This window comes from Carcharodon carcharias, chromosome 30, assembly GCF_017639515.1.
Source record: "Carcharodon carcharias isolate sCarCar2 chromosome 30, sCarCar2.pri, whole genome shotgun sequence".
In the NCBI taxonomy this organism is placed as follows: domain Eukaryota; kingdom Metazoa; phylum Chordata; class Chondrichthyes; order Lamniformes; family Lamnidae; genus Carcharodon; species Carcharodon carcharias.
The window spans coordinates 3,888,760-3,904,001 of record NC_054496.1 but is presented as its reverse complement, the minus strand read 5'-3'; the positions used below and the strand labels follow the sequence as shown (position 1 = coordinate 3,904,001).

The 15,242-nt window shown below is 46.0% G+C and overlaps 1 long non-coding RNA gene across 1 annotated transcript in view; it reads right to left on the bottom strand.

Moving 5' to 3' along the window:
* Positions 1 to 2,758: 2,758 nt before the first annotated feature.
* The window catches only part of LOC121271308, a 166,120-nt gene continuing 153,636 nt past the window's right edge, over positions 2,759 to 15,242 (bottom strand). Inside the window, exon 3 of the long non-coding RNA XR_005941703.1 lies at positions 2,759 to 3,423. This is a non-coding gene — a long non-coding RNA (uncharacterized LOC121271308). The remainder of the gene's footprint in view (positions 3,424 to 15,242) is intronic.

Sequence of the window (15,242 nt, the reverse complement as noted above, 5' to 3'; positions counted from 1 at the left end):
AGTTCTCTTCTGATTGAGCAGGTTGGGCCTATACTCATTGGAGCTTAGAAGAATCAGAAGGGATCATATTGAAACATATAAGACTTTGGGGAGGTTTGACAGGGTAGGTACTGAGAGGAAGTTTCCTCACGTGGGGAATCTAGAACTAGGACACCAAGTTTCAGGATAAGGGATTAATAATTTAGGACTGAAATGAGTAGAAATTTCTTAACTCAGAGGGCTGTGAATCTTTGCAATTGTCTACCCTAGAGGATTGTGGATGCTCCATCGTTGAATAGATTTAAGGTTGGAATAGGCAGAATTTTAGTCTCTCAGGGAATCAAGGGATATGGGAGGGAGTGGGAAAGTGGAGTTGAGGCCAGTGAGCAGCCATGATCATATTGAATGGTGGAGCAGGCTCGAGGGGCTAAAGGTCTCCTCCTGTCTCTATTTCTTACATTCTAATGATTCAAGGGTTAGGGGGGCAGGCAGGAAAGTATTTGGATGAGCACTTGCGATGCCATGGCATACAAGGCTATGGGCCTAGTGCTGGAAAATGGGATTAGAATAGTTAGGTACTTGTTTGACCGGCGCAGACTCGATGGGCTGAAGGGCCTTTTTCTGTGCTGTAGACCTCTATGACTCTATGACAAGTCGAAAGGTGGGGAGGAGACTACAGCCCAGGACACAAGTCAGGAGTGTGATGGAATACTCTCCCACTTGCCTGGATGAGTGCAGCTCCCACAGCACTCAAGAAGCTTTACACCATCCAGGATAAAGCAATCCACTTGATTGGCACCATATCCACAAACATTCACTCCCTCCACCAGTGACACACAGTAGCAGCAGTGTGTACCATCTACAAGATGCATTACAGGAACTCACCAAGGCTCCTTCGACAGCACCTTCCAAACCCACAACCACTACCATCTAGAGGGAGAAGGGCAGCAGATAGATGGGAACACCACCACCTGGAAGTTCCCCTCCAAGTCACTCACCATCCTGACTTGGAAATATATCGCCGTTCCTTCACTGTCACTGGGTCAAAACCCTGGAACTCCTTTCCTAACAGCACTGTGGGTGTACTTACAACACATAGACTGCAGTGGTTCAAGAAGGCAGCTCACCACAGCTTTCTCAAGGGCAATTAGGGATGGGTAATAAATGATGGCCCAGCCAGTGAAGCCGACATCCCATGAATGATTTTTTTTTTTAAATTACAGATTACTTTTACTCTTCTCCAATTTACCTTTACTCTTTTCCCTGTAGAGACAATGAATGCCAAGTGATATTTTTTTCCATTAGAAAGGGAGAAGTTGATTAGCTGGTTAGGCCACAGCTAGAGTATTGCGTGCAGTTCTGGAATCCACCTTTTAGGAAGGATATGATTGCACCAGAGAGAGTGCAGAGGAGATTTACCAGGATGTTACTTGGGCTGGAGAGTTTTAGTTATGAGGAGAGATTGGATAGACTGGGGTTATTTTCCCCGGAGCAGAGGAGATTGAGGGGGGACATGATTGAGGTGTATAAAATTATGAGAAGCATAGATAGGGCAGACAGGAAGGAACTTTTCCCCTTGGTGGAGGGATCAATAACCAGGGGACATAGATTTAAGGTAAGGGGCAGGAGGTTTAGAGGGGATGTGAGGAAGAATGTTTACACCCAGAGGATGGTGGAATCTGGAACTCACTGCCTGAAAGAGTGGTAGAGGCAGAAACCCTCATAACATTTAAGAAGTATTTGGATGAGCAATTGCGATGCCTTGGCATACAAGGTTATGGGCCTAGTGCTGGAAAATGGGATTAGAATAGTTAGGTACTTGTTTGACCAGCGCAGACTCGATGGACTGAAGGGCCTTTTTCTGTGCTGTAGACCTCTATGACTCTATGACAAGTCGAAAGGCTTTAGCTGGGTTAGTGGTAATGTGGTAGGGATTGGGTGGTCATGATCTTGGGCAGGGAGCCAGTGGTCGATGATTCCGATGGGGGTCTGATGGAAAGAAGAATAAGCTTTGTGGGCTGGGAGAGGTACTCCCAGTCCTCTTGATCCACAAGCAGTGCTCTAAAAGCACTTTTTCCATGAAAGTAATCCTTACCTCCCTTCAGCCTCTGGGTTTTCTGAGGCCCAGCTAGAGTTAAACCTAGAAAATAGTTTAAATCAGAGGCACACAGCCTTGTTATAATATTTAAATGACTAGCCCACCTGCTGGGTTTATTTATGTATTTTTCTGCACGTAGGGAACCCTGGCATACCTCCATTTATTGTTCATCTTTAGAGGGGCTGAGAGTAGTGATGGGCCTTCTTGATGTAACTGTGTTACACCTGAGTGAGAGTTTGATTCATAGCGTTCAGGTTGCTAGGCCAGGACAAAAACCACTATTTTACTGAACCCAAAAGGACAGTCATGTTTTTCCACATTGGCAAATTGTTTTGCTGCCTTATAGAAGCTTATCTTAATGCAGTTAGGTTTTATAAACTGCCCACACTAAAATCCTAGCTTTTAAATCTTTAAGAGCATAATTTTAATTTCACACTATTCTCTGTATGATTGCATCATGACAGGTGGTACAGAATAATGGCCAGCAATTGACAATGCTAGATTGCATGCAGTAACATTGATTTTATTACTGTCCTGTTGAATGTCCTGTATATAATGGCATCATGTGGCTGCATGAGATATTGGAAAATATGAAACAGATACTCTAAAGTATTCCTTTTGTAAGGTGGTGCCTGTGAATGTTTTATTTTGTGAAAAAAGTCGTCATGTTCTACTCAAGGATCAAATGTTGTCACTTTAATATTTACAGTGCAAAATAATTAGTTATAACTGACAGGAATGTGCCTCATCGTTTTAAGACATTCATAATCTCAGAGATACAGAAGTTTCACTTTCTGTGTGTGTGTACAATTTGACATTCCTACCATGTTATAGCTGTTGAAGCATTAAATCCGTTTTTCTCACCACCCTTTGTAGTTAAGACTCACTTGTTCCTGATTCAGTGGATATGTATCATGAAGCGGATAGTGAACCAACTGCTGCCACAAACAGTACATTATAACACAGACTGTGAGTTATTCATCAAGCCAAAACACAAGGGTTCTGTCATTTCAGGGCCAAGAGAATTATGCAGAGTCTTCTCAGGACTTTGAGTTTCTCACTGGTTGTCAGCGATGCCAATCAGCATGAAAGAGGCATGTAAATTGCACAGCATCACTGACAAAATATTACAGACCTCAACATGTTCAGCATCTGCCAGTATCTCATCAAATGTCACTGCACTCCATAGGTGTATTCTGGTTGATTCATCAGTTCTTTGTGCGTGAGAACAAATCCAACTTTGCAGAAATCACAATGCTTGTTCCATCAGCATGAAGAATATCAACACAGCTTTAACTCAAACAAAAGCACAAAATGCTGGAAAACCTCAGCAGGTCCAACAGCATCTGTGGAGTGAAAAAAACAGAGTTAATGTTTCAAGTCTGTATGACTCTTCTTCAGAGCTAAAGAGATGTAAAAATGTGATGAAATTTATACGGTTTAAGGGCGGTGGAGCAGGTGAAGCTGGATAGAAGGCCAATGTAACAAGGGTCATTGTAGTAACTTCATGGATAAAAGCATAAAGTAATGGTTTACAACTTTACTATAAATAATGCAGGAAATCTTCCCTGATTCAGTACAACATGCTCATAGTGAATTGTTCCATTAACTTTGATGTATCCTTGGCATGAGCTTTCTTAGGCTGTAAGAGACCTTTTGCTGCTCTCGTACACACAGCTCCTGCTGGCTGATGCTGCCTCACTAAGATCACTGGTCAGAGCACCATCAGTCAAAGTAAGTTACAGGCAGCTTGATGTTGGCTGAACCTTCAGTGTGTACAAGATTTCACGTTGTCATGTGTCACCCAGTTGCTATTGTGGATCATCTTTGACTGTGTTGTGGACTGTAGGAACAGTGAGAGAACTAGTCTGTGAACAGGATATAATACACTAACTGGTGGAGACTGATGTAATTAGATAGAAATATTGTTGCTGTGGAATCTCAGACATTGATCACCCGTGATAAGATAAAAATGAAGGAGTAGGATTGATAAGGGATCTACAGATGAGGAACAAGAGTTTACCACTCAGTGCTTTGAGGAATGCAGAAAATGCACAACTGTTCATAATATAGGATCAAACTGTCCACAAATTTCTTATACCTTATTGTTTATTTCCCAATTTTTCACCTTCCTCTGTCCCTTGCAAACAGTACTCTAGTACCACACACACAGCTTACTCTAGCACCTCACACAGACAGTACTCTAGTGCCTCACACAGACACTACTCTAGTGTCTCACACAGACACCTCACACAGACAGTACTCTAGTACCACGCACACACAGCTTACTCTAGCACCTCACACAGACAGTACTCTAGAACCTCAGACAGAAACCTCATACAGACCTCTAGTACCTCACATAAGCAGTAATCTAGTGCCTCACACAGACGTTGCACATAGACAGTACTCTAATATATCACACAGACAGTACTGTAGTACCTCACACAGACAGTACTCTAGAACCTCACACAGACACCTCACACAAGACAGTACTCTAGTACCCCACACAGACAGTATTCTAGGACCTCACAAACAGACAGTACTCCAGTATCTCACACAGACACCTCACACAGGCAGTACTCTAGTATCTCACACAGTGGTGATTCTTAATTCCAAATGACAACACACTCTACAGCAACTGGATCAGTGATCAGGAACAACAATTACAGATGAACATATGAACAAGGGGCAGGAGTAGGCCATCTGGCCCCTCAAGCCCACTCCGCCATTTAATAAGATCACAGCTGATCTGATGGTAACCTCAAATCTGCATCCCGCCTACTCTCGATAACCTATCACTCCTTTACTTAACAAGAATCTACCTTAAAAATATTCAAAGACTCTGCTTTCACCAACTTTTCAGGAAGAGAGTTCCAAAGACTCACAGCCCTCTGAGTGAAAACATTTCACCTCATCTCTGTTTTAAATGGGCGACCCCTTATTTTTAAACAGTCACCCCTAGAGTCTCCCACAAGAGGAAACATCCTCTCCACATCCACCCTGTAAAGACCCCTCTGGATCTTATATGTTTCAATCAAGTCGCCTCTTACACTTCTTGGTCTGATTTTATGCTCTCCCTAACCAAGCAACAGACAATCTGACCAAGTGCAACATCTCTGATTGGGATCAGCACAGATTGGGGATGGCCTGAGAGCCTGCATATTTCATTAATGATGCATTTCACCACAGAGTATGAAATCGTTCTTACATCTGTGAACAAAGTGCATGCAGCTGGGGTGAAACTACCCCTCCCCCTTCCACATTGGGAGTTAGGATTCAAATACACTTTTCCATATGTAAATTCCTCTTGCTTGAGGGCTTCTCCTGACTAACGTTTCCTCCCACCTCAGAGTTTTCTGTTGGACTTGCTGATTTACAAAGTTTCAGCTTTCTTGTTCAGCGAAAGGCTGAGACTCCTTACATCCATTTAATTTTTTTTAAAATCAATGTTTATACTGGGACAGGAGGGATCACTCTCTCAAGATATTGTTACAGTAATACTCGAGCCACTCAGCCCATGTGCTCTCTGTAAGAGGAAACTGGGATTCTGGCAGTATTTCTGTTGTAGGCTAATTATGCTCAGTTCTGTATCTTGCTCCATCTCTGAGAGGGTGGAATCCTTCACTTACAAAGCCGCACGCTGTCCACACATGCACAAACAAGCAGGATACACCTCCGATTGGCACCGTCACTAGCTTGGACACACCTGAGTTTTATTCACTGTAACTAACAAACTATGAATCTGCAGCAGCCACATGGAGCAGCAAGAACTATCTGAACTTGTGTTTGAATGATCCATTCATTCAAAGTCCGAAGACATTAGCCTACAGGAGAGGACAAAGTAGAAGCTGAAAAACAGAGGAGATCTGGGATATAGGAATAAATCTATAAATAATGTCAGGAATATGCACCCTGCCCAACATTACCAGTAGGGTATTTTTCATTTGGTTTATAAAACTGGTTATATTACAGCAGAGCTCATGGAAAGTGATGAGCATTCTCTTCCATGTTAATGGTAACTTCAGAATCCCATATAGGAATCGGGAGCAAACCAGTTCTGAAGAGGAAACATTTTGGACTTGAAACATTAACTCTGTTTCTCCCCCCACAGATGCTGCCAGACCTGCTGAGTTTTTCCAACACTTTCTGTTTTTTATTTCAGATTTCCAGCATCCACAGGATTTTGTATTTCGAAACAGGAGCAGGTTTTTCCACCTCTCAAGCTTGTTCTTAGTTCTGCCATTTAGTATGGTTAATCTGTAGCTGAACTCCATTTACTGCCCTTTGCTCTATACACTTGGTACCTTGACCTAACATCAACACATATATGGTATATTGAGAAAGAACTTTGATCCTAATTTAATAAAAACAAAAAACTGCGGATGCTGGAATTCCAAAACAAAAACAGAATTACCTGGAAAAACTCAGCAGGTCTGGCAGCATCGGCGGAGAAGAAAAGAGTTGACATTTCGAGTCCTCGTGTTCTGTTGAAGGGTCAACTCTTTTCTTCTCTGCCGATGCTGCCAGACCTGCTGAGTTTTTCCAGGTAATTCTGTTTTTGTTTTCGATCCTAATTTACTGAGTGGAAGAAACTGGTAGCATTACCATTGTTTATAGACAATATAGAGGCACTCACCATATGGATCACATTTCTCTGGTGAATTCCCAATCCAGGAATGATACTAACAGATTAGGAAATGCTGGACAATCACAGTTGGTTGGACAGTAATTAGAAAGACAAATTCCTTCAGTTGTATATCTTTCAGTGTATAAATATCCCATTTGTAATGTTGGTCTCCATCCCAATCATTAACCTGCCTCTAGCTTTTTTCAGATAGTGAAGATTCTGCTGAATATTTCCAGTGTTTTTATTTCTGTTTCAGGTATAATTTTAAAATGTCGAATCACATTGACAAACTTGTAGCTGACATGCTTAGCTCTGCTACTTCAATACCTGTTGCTATTTGTAACAGCTAACCCCCTCCCATTGTTAACCATGGAATTTGAACGGAGTGGAGATTTGATTTGAATCTAGCCTGTTAGGGTTGATACCGAACTGAATGTCACCTGCAGATGGGTGACTGGTTGCACAGCCTCTAGTTCTTGACCCAAGCTGCAGCCCAAGACAACCAGAAATGGAACTGAATTCTTGAAACTGGAGACTCCGCCTCTGCCACCACCCACCCTGCAGGTGAAATTTTCTCCCACATGCTGAAACCTTATTCCCCATTGGGAGTATACTTTAAAAGGGCATTGCTGAGCCCAAGTTCTGTGGCTGGTTGCCTGCAGCTTTTAGAGCATATTATACACAGTAAAATATGGCAAAGTGGAGGCCAGCAGCCAAGTTTACACCTACTGGTGTTTGCTCACACTGACAGGGAACATCTTCAAACAAGACTTCTCCTGATCAGCTCCAGAATCACACTCAGATAACCATTCTGCACCAAACTGTCAGTGTCTGCCCTGCAGTAAACACCTCTGTGAGAGGGTAAGTGTCCAATTTACAGTCAGTACAGTTCTGACCCATTTGTGCCTGCATTTGTTTTTGTATAGACCAGCGTTCACATTGCCAGTTTTAAAGGTTTAATAACCCACTGGATTATATTGTGTCGAGAGATTCAGTGGTTATTTGTCAAGGACAGTTTATAGACACAACATAGCTCAGGAGACAGAGCAGATATCACAGAGAGCAGCCTGGCAGGGACCATGTTCCTGCTAAAAATCTCCCAACTTTTAGATGGAAGGCAGCAGCAGTTAGTGTGTGAGAAGTGTTAACTGTGGATGTAATCCAAGGATTCGTCCTTTTTCTAAAGTATAATGCTTGGTTAGCTGGACACCAGGGTCTGTGATTTAAAACAAAAGAATGACTCGTATTTATGAAGCACTTCTATTGGCCACTGGACCTCTCAAAGCACTTCCAGCCGATGAAGTATTTTTGGAGTGTGGTCATTGCTGTAATATAGGGAATGCAGCAGCAGATTTGTGTACAGCAAGATCCCATAAACAACAATGTGATAATGACCAGATAATCTCTTTTTGGGATGCTGATTGAGGGATAAACATTGTCCAGGACACTGGGGAGAACTCACCTTCAAAGTAGTGCCATGGGATCTTTTACATCTACCCTTGGTTTAACGTCTCATCCTCTGACAGTGCAATTCTCCTTCAGTGCTACACTGGTTAATTGTGCTCAAGCCCCAGAGTGGGGCTTGAAGCCAGACTTTGTAAGTCAGAGGTGAGCCATGGCTAACACATAGATAGCACAGAGGGATTCTAGGATCTACATATTGATGAATTGATCTTGTGGGATCAACAAGATAATGGAGCCAGTGATAGGAGAGTAGAATGGATGACTGGATCATGGGGTGTGTATCTGGGCAGTGGGATCGATGACTGAACCAAACATATTATCTGCACATATCCTGTGAACATTCACAGATTTAACAATCAATTTAGATAAATGCCCTGTTTTATAACAATCCTCCAGTTAATTATTTTAGTAATTTAAAGACCTGTCAGTTACAAATCAAACACATTTATTCTTAACTGATGACAAATTTGCAGCACAAAGTAATATAATGAAAGAGAGAGTTCACACTCCTGACAGCCCAGTGAATACACGGCCCATTGGGACACAGCCATTCAAAGCCAAAGTGCCCCAATTCCATTTCTCTCACTTGCACAATAAATTAACCTCAGCCAAGGCAAAGCTTTAACCCCTCAAGAGAACAAAAGCAAAATACTGTAGATGCTAGAAACACTCAGTAGGTCTGGCAGCAAATATGTCACCCACCATTCCCCCCACCCCCCACCCAGTCCTGCTGAATGTTCCCTGCATTTTCTGTTCAACAGCCTCAGCAAAATATTGATTAAAAACCAGAAAAAGTCGGAAAGACTCAACAGATCAGGCAGCATCTGTTGAAAAGCAATGGTCAATGGTACAAACTGTTAGCCTTTCCTCAAGCCCACGAAGTAGTGTTATAACTCAGATAGCCAGATGGTGAAGGAAAGAACTGGAGCCTAGTCTTTATATTATAATATAAAAGCAAAATACTGCAGATACTGGAAGTCTGAACTCGAAACAAAAAATGCTGAAAAAACTCAGCAGGTCTGGTAGCATCCATGGAGCGAGAAACAGAGTTAATGTTTCAAGTCACTATGACTCTTTAGGGTTTCTAGTCTTTATACACTGGCAAGCTTTTATTTACAGAGCCACACACATTACATATCATGCATCTCCAATTCAACAACCAAGAGTTTCAACCTGTTCGTATATATATACATATATATATTGAACACACATGAGTCACTTAATGCCCACCATCTGAATACAATTAAACATTTGACTAATATACAATTAACAGTACAGATCAGCAATATTTTAAAAGGGTCCTGATGCCTGTTTGGTAGAGTTCAGTGTAGTGTCTGTATGCTGGATACTGCATGGAGTAGGAAATGACTGCAGGACTGTTGTCACTCATAGGGATATCTGGAAGCATGTCCAGCAATGTTAAACGTTATGCAATTTGGCAGTTGTGTGGCTTCAGTTTTATTATTGCTGTCTCTGCTCTTTGCTTCTAATCCTCCACCCTTTTACTAACATTCTCCACCAGTCCCTCAATTGTTCCTCCTCTTAAATCTATTACTGCAGACCCACACTTATCTGCCCAGTGCTGGAAACATGTGCACTATGACCAGCACTCACCTGACATCATTCTATCCTCCAGTATGTCCATTACACTCTATCCTCCCCTCCCCCCACACATCAGTATAATAAAAAGTAAATGCTGTAGAACAAACTGCAATCAACTCTTATTTCACAAACACTTCAGCAGCTCCTTTCCCAGGAAATCTGAAACCTGAAGGCAATCTCAGCTGGCCTGTTGTGAAGCTTGGAATGATTTAGTGTCAGGAAGTGTGGGTTGAACTTGTCATTGTAGCTGCGTGTGAGTCATCCCTTCTGCAAGTCAGTTATGGAGCAGTCATAAAACTCCTGCACTGCAGGCCGAGAAAATCATGGGAGTGGCCAAGGTACATCCACATACCAGGCTGGAGAGCTACCCATTTTCATCCTGCCCTCTCAAAGGAATCTGAGTGTGTTAATCATGCCTAACTGAAGGAGCTTGCAGAAGCAAAGTGACCTAATCACAGATGTCCAGTCAAAGCTGAGTATAGACTGGAGTGTGCCTTAGGCTCAGGCAGATATATAGCTCAGCTCAAACCTGCCCCATATTGCAGCCAAAGAGACAAAGAGATCGGACCTGATTAGGGTCTTGGATGGAGACTCATCCAGACCAATCCCACCACCTAGCTGGATTTGACACAGTGTGCAGCAACAAGATGAAATTATCAAGGGCAAACATTGCAAAATGAAGAGCTGAAGGAAGGTGTCTTGGTCGGCCTTGCAGGGATCTGTGTGAGCCTCAGATCACTTGGTCGGCCTTGCAGGGATCTGTGTGAGCCTCAGATCACTTGGTCGGCTTTGCAGGGATCTGTGTGAGCCTCAGAACACTTGGTCGGCCCTGCAGGGATCTGTGTGAGCCTCAGATCACTTGGTCGGCCTTGCAGGGATCTGTGTGAGCCTCAGATCACTTGGTCGGCCCTGCAGGGATCTGTGTGAGCCTCAGATCACTTGTTTTCTCTGAGCAGGAGTTTCAATGAAAAAAGATGTGATTGAGGGATGAGGAGAGTGGGTGAGGGATGAGGAGAGAAGGTGGGAGATGAGGAGAGTAGGTGGGGGATGAGGAGAGTAGATGAGGGATGAGGAGAGTAAATGAGGCATGAACAGAATAAGTGGGGGATGAGGAGAGTGGGTGAGGGATGAGCAGAATAAACGGGAGATAAGGAGAGTAGGTGGGGGATGAGGAGAGTGGGTGAGGGATGAGGAGAGTAGGTGAGGGATGAGGAGAGTAGGTGGGGGATGAGGAGAGTGGGTGGGGGATGAGGAGAGTAGGTGGGGGATGAGCAGAGCGGGTGGGGGATGAGGAGAGTGGGTGAGGGATGAGGAGAGAAGGTGGGGGATGAGGAGAATAGGTGGGGGATGAGGAGAGTAGATAAGGGATGAGGAGAGTAAGTGAGGCATGAACAGAATAAGTGGGGGATGAGCAGAGTGGGTGGGGGATGGGGAGAGTGGGTGAGGGATGAGGAGAGTAGGTGAGGGATGAGCAGAGTGGGTGGGGGATGAGGAGAGTGGGTGGGGGGTGAGGAGAGTAGGTGGGTGATGAGGAGAGTAGGTGGGGGATGAGGAGAGTAGGTGGGGGATGAGGAGAGTGGGTGGGGGATGAGGAGAGTAGGTGGGGGGTGAGGAGAGGAGGTGAGGAATGAGGATAGTGGGTGGGGGATGAGGAGAGTAGGTGGGGGATGAGGAGAGTGGGTGGGGGATGAGGAGAGTAGGTGGGGGGTGAGGAGAGGAGGTGAGGAATGAGGAGAGTAGGTGGGGGATGAGGAGAGTAGGTGGGGGATGAGGAGAGTAGGTGGGGGATGAGGAGAGTGGGTGGGGGATGAGGAGAGTAGGTGGGGGGTGAGGAGAGGAGGTGAGGAATGAGGATAGTGGGTGGGGGATGAGGAGAGTAGGTGGGGGATGAGGAGAGTGGGTGGGGGATGAGGAGAGTAGGTGGGGGGTGAGGAGAGGAGGTGAGGAATGAGGAGAGTAGGTGGGGGATGAGGAGAGTAGATGAGGGCTGAGGATAGTAGGTGAGGAATGAGGAGAGTGGGTGGGGAATGAGGAGAGTGGGTGGGTGATGAGGAGAGTAGGTGGGGGATAAGGAGAGGAGGTGGGGGGGTGAGAAGAATAGGTGGGGGATGAGGAGAGTAGGCAGAGGATGAGGAGCGTAGGTGGGGGATGAGGAGAGGAGGTGGTGAATGAGCAGAGTGAGTGGGGGATGAGGAGAGGAGGTGGTGAATGAGGAGAGTGGGTGGGGGATGAGGAGAGGAGGTGGTGAATGAGGAGAGTGGGTGGGGGATGAGGAGAGGAGGTGGTGAATGAGGAGAGTGGGTGGGGGATGAGGAGAGGAGGTGGTGAATGAGGAGAGTGGGTGGGGGATGAGGAGAGGAGGTGGTGAATGAGGAGAGTGGGTGGGGGATGAGGAGAGTAGGCAGAGGATGAGGAGAGTAGACGAGGGATGATGAGAGTAGATGGGGGATGAGGAGAGTAGTTGGGAGGTGAGGAGAGTAGGTGGGGGCTGGGAAGAGTAGGTGGGTGATGAGGAGAGTGGGTGGGGGATGAGGAGAGTAGGGTAGGGGATGAGGAGAGTGGGTGAGGGATGAGGTGAGTGCGTGTGGAGGATGAGGAGAGTAGGTGAGGGATGAGGAGAGTAGGCGAGGAATGAGGAGAGTGAGTGGGGGATGCGGAGAGTAGGTGGAGATGAGGAGAGTAGGTGGGGAATGAGGAGGTTAGGTGGGGGATGAGGACAGTGGGTGAGGGATGAGGAGAGTAGATGAGGGATGAGGTGAGTGTGTGTGGAGGATGAGGAGTGTAGGTGAGGGATGAGGCGATTGGGTGAGTGGTGGGTGGCGAGGAGAGTTGATGAGGGATGAGGATAGTGGGTGAGGGATGAGGAGAGTGTGTGGGGGGTGAGGAGAGTGGGTGAGGGATGAGGAGAGTGAGTGGGGGGGTGAGGAGAGTAGATGAATGATGAGGAGAGTGGGTGAGGGATTAGGATAGTGGGTGGGAATGAGGAGAGTAGGTGGATGAGGAGAGTGGGTGAGGGATGAGATGAGTAGGCGGGGGATGTGGAGAGTAGGCGGGGGATGTGGAGAGTGGGTGGGGGTGAGGAGAATAGATAAGGGTTGAGGAGAGTAAGTGAGGGATGAAGAGAGTAGGTGGAAGATGAGCACCAGCTGCTGCATTCACTGCCCAGAACTCACATCCTCATAAAAGCCACAAGCATTCCAGCCTCATAATATTGTAATCCAAAGGTGAAATTTTATACTTATTCTGTTCTGTACCAGTATGTACAAACTAGCCAAGCAATTAAGGAAGATTTGAACAATGGAAATATGCAGCAAATTCAGTGACAAGCAAACGGGTGAGTGAACTCGTTATTGACTCTCCTCGAGCTTTTCTTATTGGTGAGGATGAAGGGACAGTCAATCTGACAGATGGTAATGGATCTCATGTACAAATTCATCCTGGGAGAAAGTCCAACTCTAGTGTTGTACTTACTGGGAATTCCAGCTCCAGTGCTTAATTATTCTCTGGAGAATATTCAACTCACAAAGACCAAGACAACAGAATGCTGACTCCCCAGGAGAAGGACTCAGGTCAAATCATAGTTAACAGTGACATTTCTGGGCTCTGGCTCTTCTTTAGGAGGAGAAATCTGGTCATAGAGAGACCCCTGTTCCACATTATTCAAACCTGCCTTCCACAGCAATATTTATAGCAGCTCTGAAGATGACTTCAGTTTAAAACCCCCTCTCTCTCTCCCTATCTTTAGGTACCATGCCCTAAGGGGGATTAAAAACAGAAAAATTTGGATAAACTCAGCAGGTCTGGCAGTATCTGCGGAGAGAGAAACAGAGTTAGCCTTTCCAGTCAGAGCTCTGAAGGAGAGTCATACGGACTCAAAACATTGGGCAGGATTTTATGCCTCACGGGCGGGCACATGCCCAACCCAATCGTGTGCAAAATAGCGCAAGAAGACATCGGGCAAGCCTCCTGACATCATCCCACATGTGAGCAATCTTCAGGTCGGCAGGTGTGTGCGGGTGTTTAAGGCCATTAAAAACCCAACTGGTCCTGATTTCACGTTGTCTGTGCGATTTCACGCTCGTCACACGGCAAAACGGGCAGCCCACATTTTGCAAAACCTCGTCCAAGGTGCAGGATAAAACGGGTCAGCAGCATTATCAGTGTGAGTAGTGGGGAGTTTAGGAGATAGTTTGCTGCTGGTTGCTTATTTGAACTTGACAGCTTCATCTCTGTTCTGAGCTTCATTCTTAGCATTTCTAGGCTTCATTTCAGGACTCATTGATGTTTCCATAGCTCCCTGAGGATTCAGACCATGTGGACCCTTCCAGGTATCAGGCAGCCTTCTGTTACCCTGGTAATGGGGACTGTGCCCTCCACTGGCGGCACTTCCTCTGAGGAGGAAGAGAGGGGCAGAAGGGAGAGAAGGCCAGGTGTCCCAATGCAGCTTCCAGCGGAGGGACCTTTGGGAGGAGAGGTGCAGGCACAAGGGGTGCAGGGCCAGCAGCTAGTCCAAGGTGGAAGGGGCCGCAGAAGACGCCACTATCCTGCTGCCAGGGTTTACAGGCAGCAATGCAGCTGCCTCAATATGTCTGAGGTGCAATGCAGGAGGCTCCGCCTCTCAGGGGAGACCATGATCTCCATTTGTCAGATGATTGGGTCTGAGGTCAGCTCCAGCTGTTTGGGTTAGACCCATGCCAGTGGGTCTAAAGCTCACAGTGGCCCTCAACTTCTAGTTCTCCGGCTCTTTGCAGGGCTCAGTGGGGGATCTTTGTGGAGTCTCCCAATCAGCTGTCCACAGTTGTGTCAAGCTGGTGACAAAAGCTCTGTTCAGGTGGGTGTTAACATTTATTCTTTACCATATGGACGAGGTCAGCCAGGCTGAGCGAGCCAGAGGCTTTGCAGCAATTGCTGGGTTCCCCCGCATCCAGGGTGACATCGACTGCACACACGTGGCCATCAAGGCACCAGTGGGTCAGTCGGGTGCCTTCGTCAACAGGAAGGGATGAATGTCCAGGTAGTGTGTGACCACAGGATGCAGATTCTGCAAGTCTGTGCAAGGTACCCTGGCAGCTCCCATGACGTTTACATCCTGAGACACTCCCAGGTGCCAAGGCTCTTCAGTGCTCCAGCCCGGCTGGATGGATGGCTGCTGGGTGACAAGGGCTATCTGGTGAAAAGGTGGCTCATGATGGCTCTCCGTCACCCAAGAACTGAGGCAGAGCAGTGTTATAATAGGAGTCATGCCTCCACAAGGCCTGTGATAGAGAGGACCATAGGTCTTCTGAAGATGGGCTTTCAATGCCTGGATCATTCAGTGGGGAGCACTACAATAACCACCAGAGCGGGTGTCACTGATAGTGGTTGCATGCTGCGCTCTCTGCAATCTGGGACCCACTGGAGGAAGAGGATCTTGACACAGCTGCACAGGCCACAGATGATCCAGTAGTGAATCAGAAGAGGAGAACAGAGAGG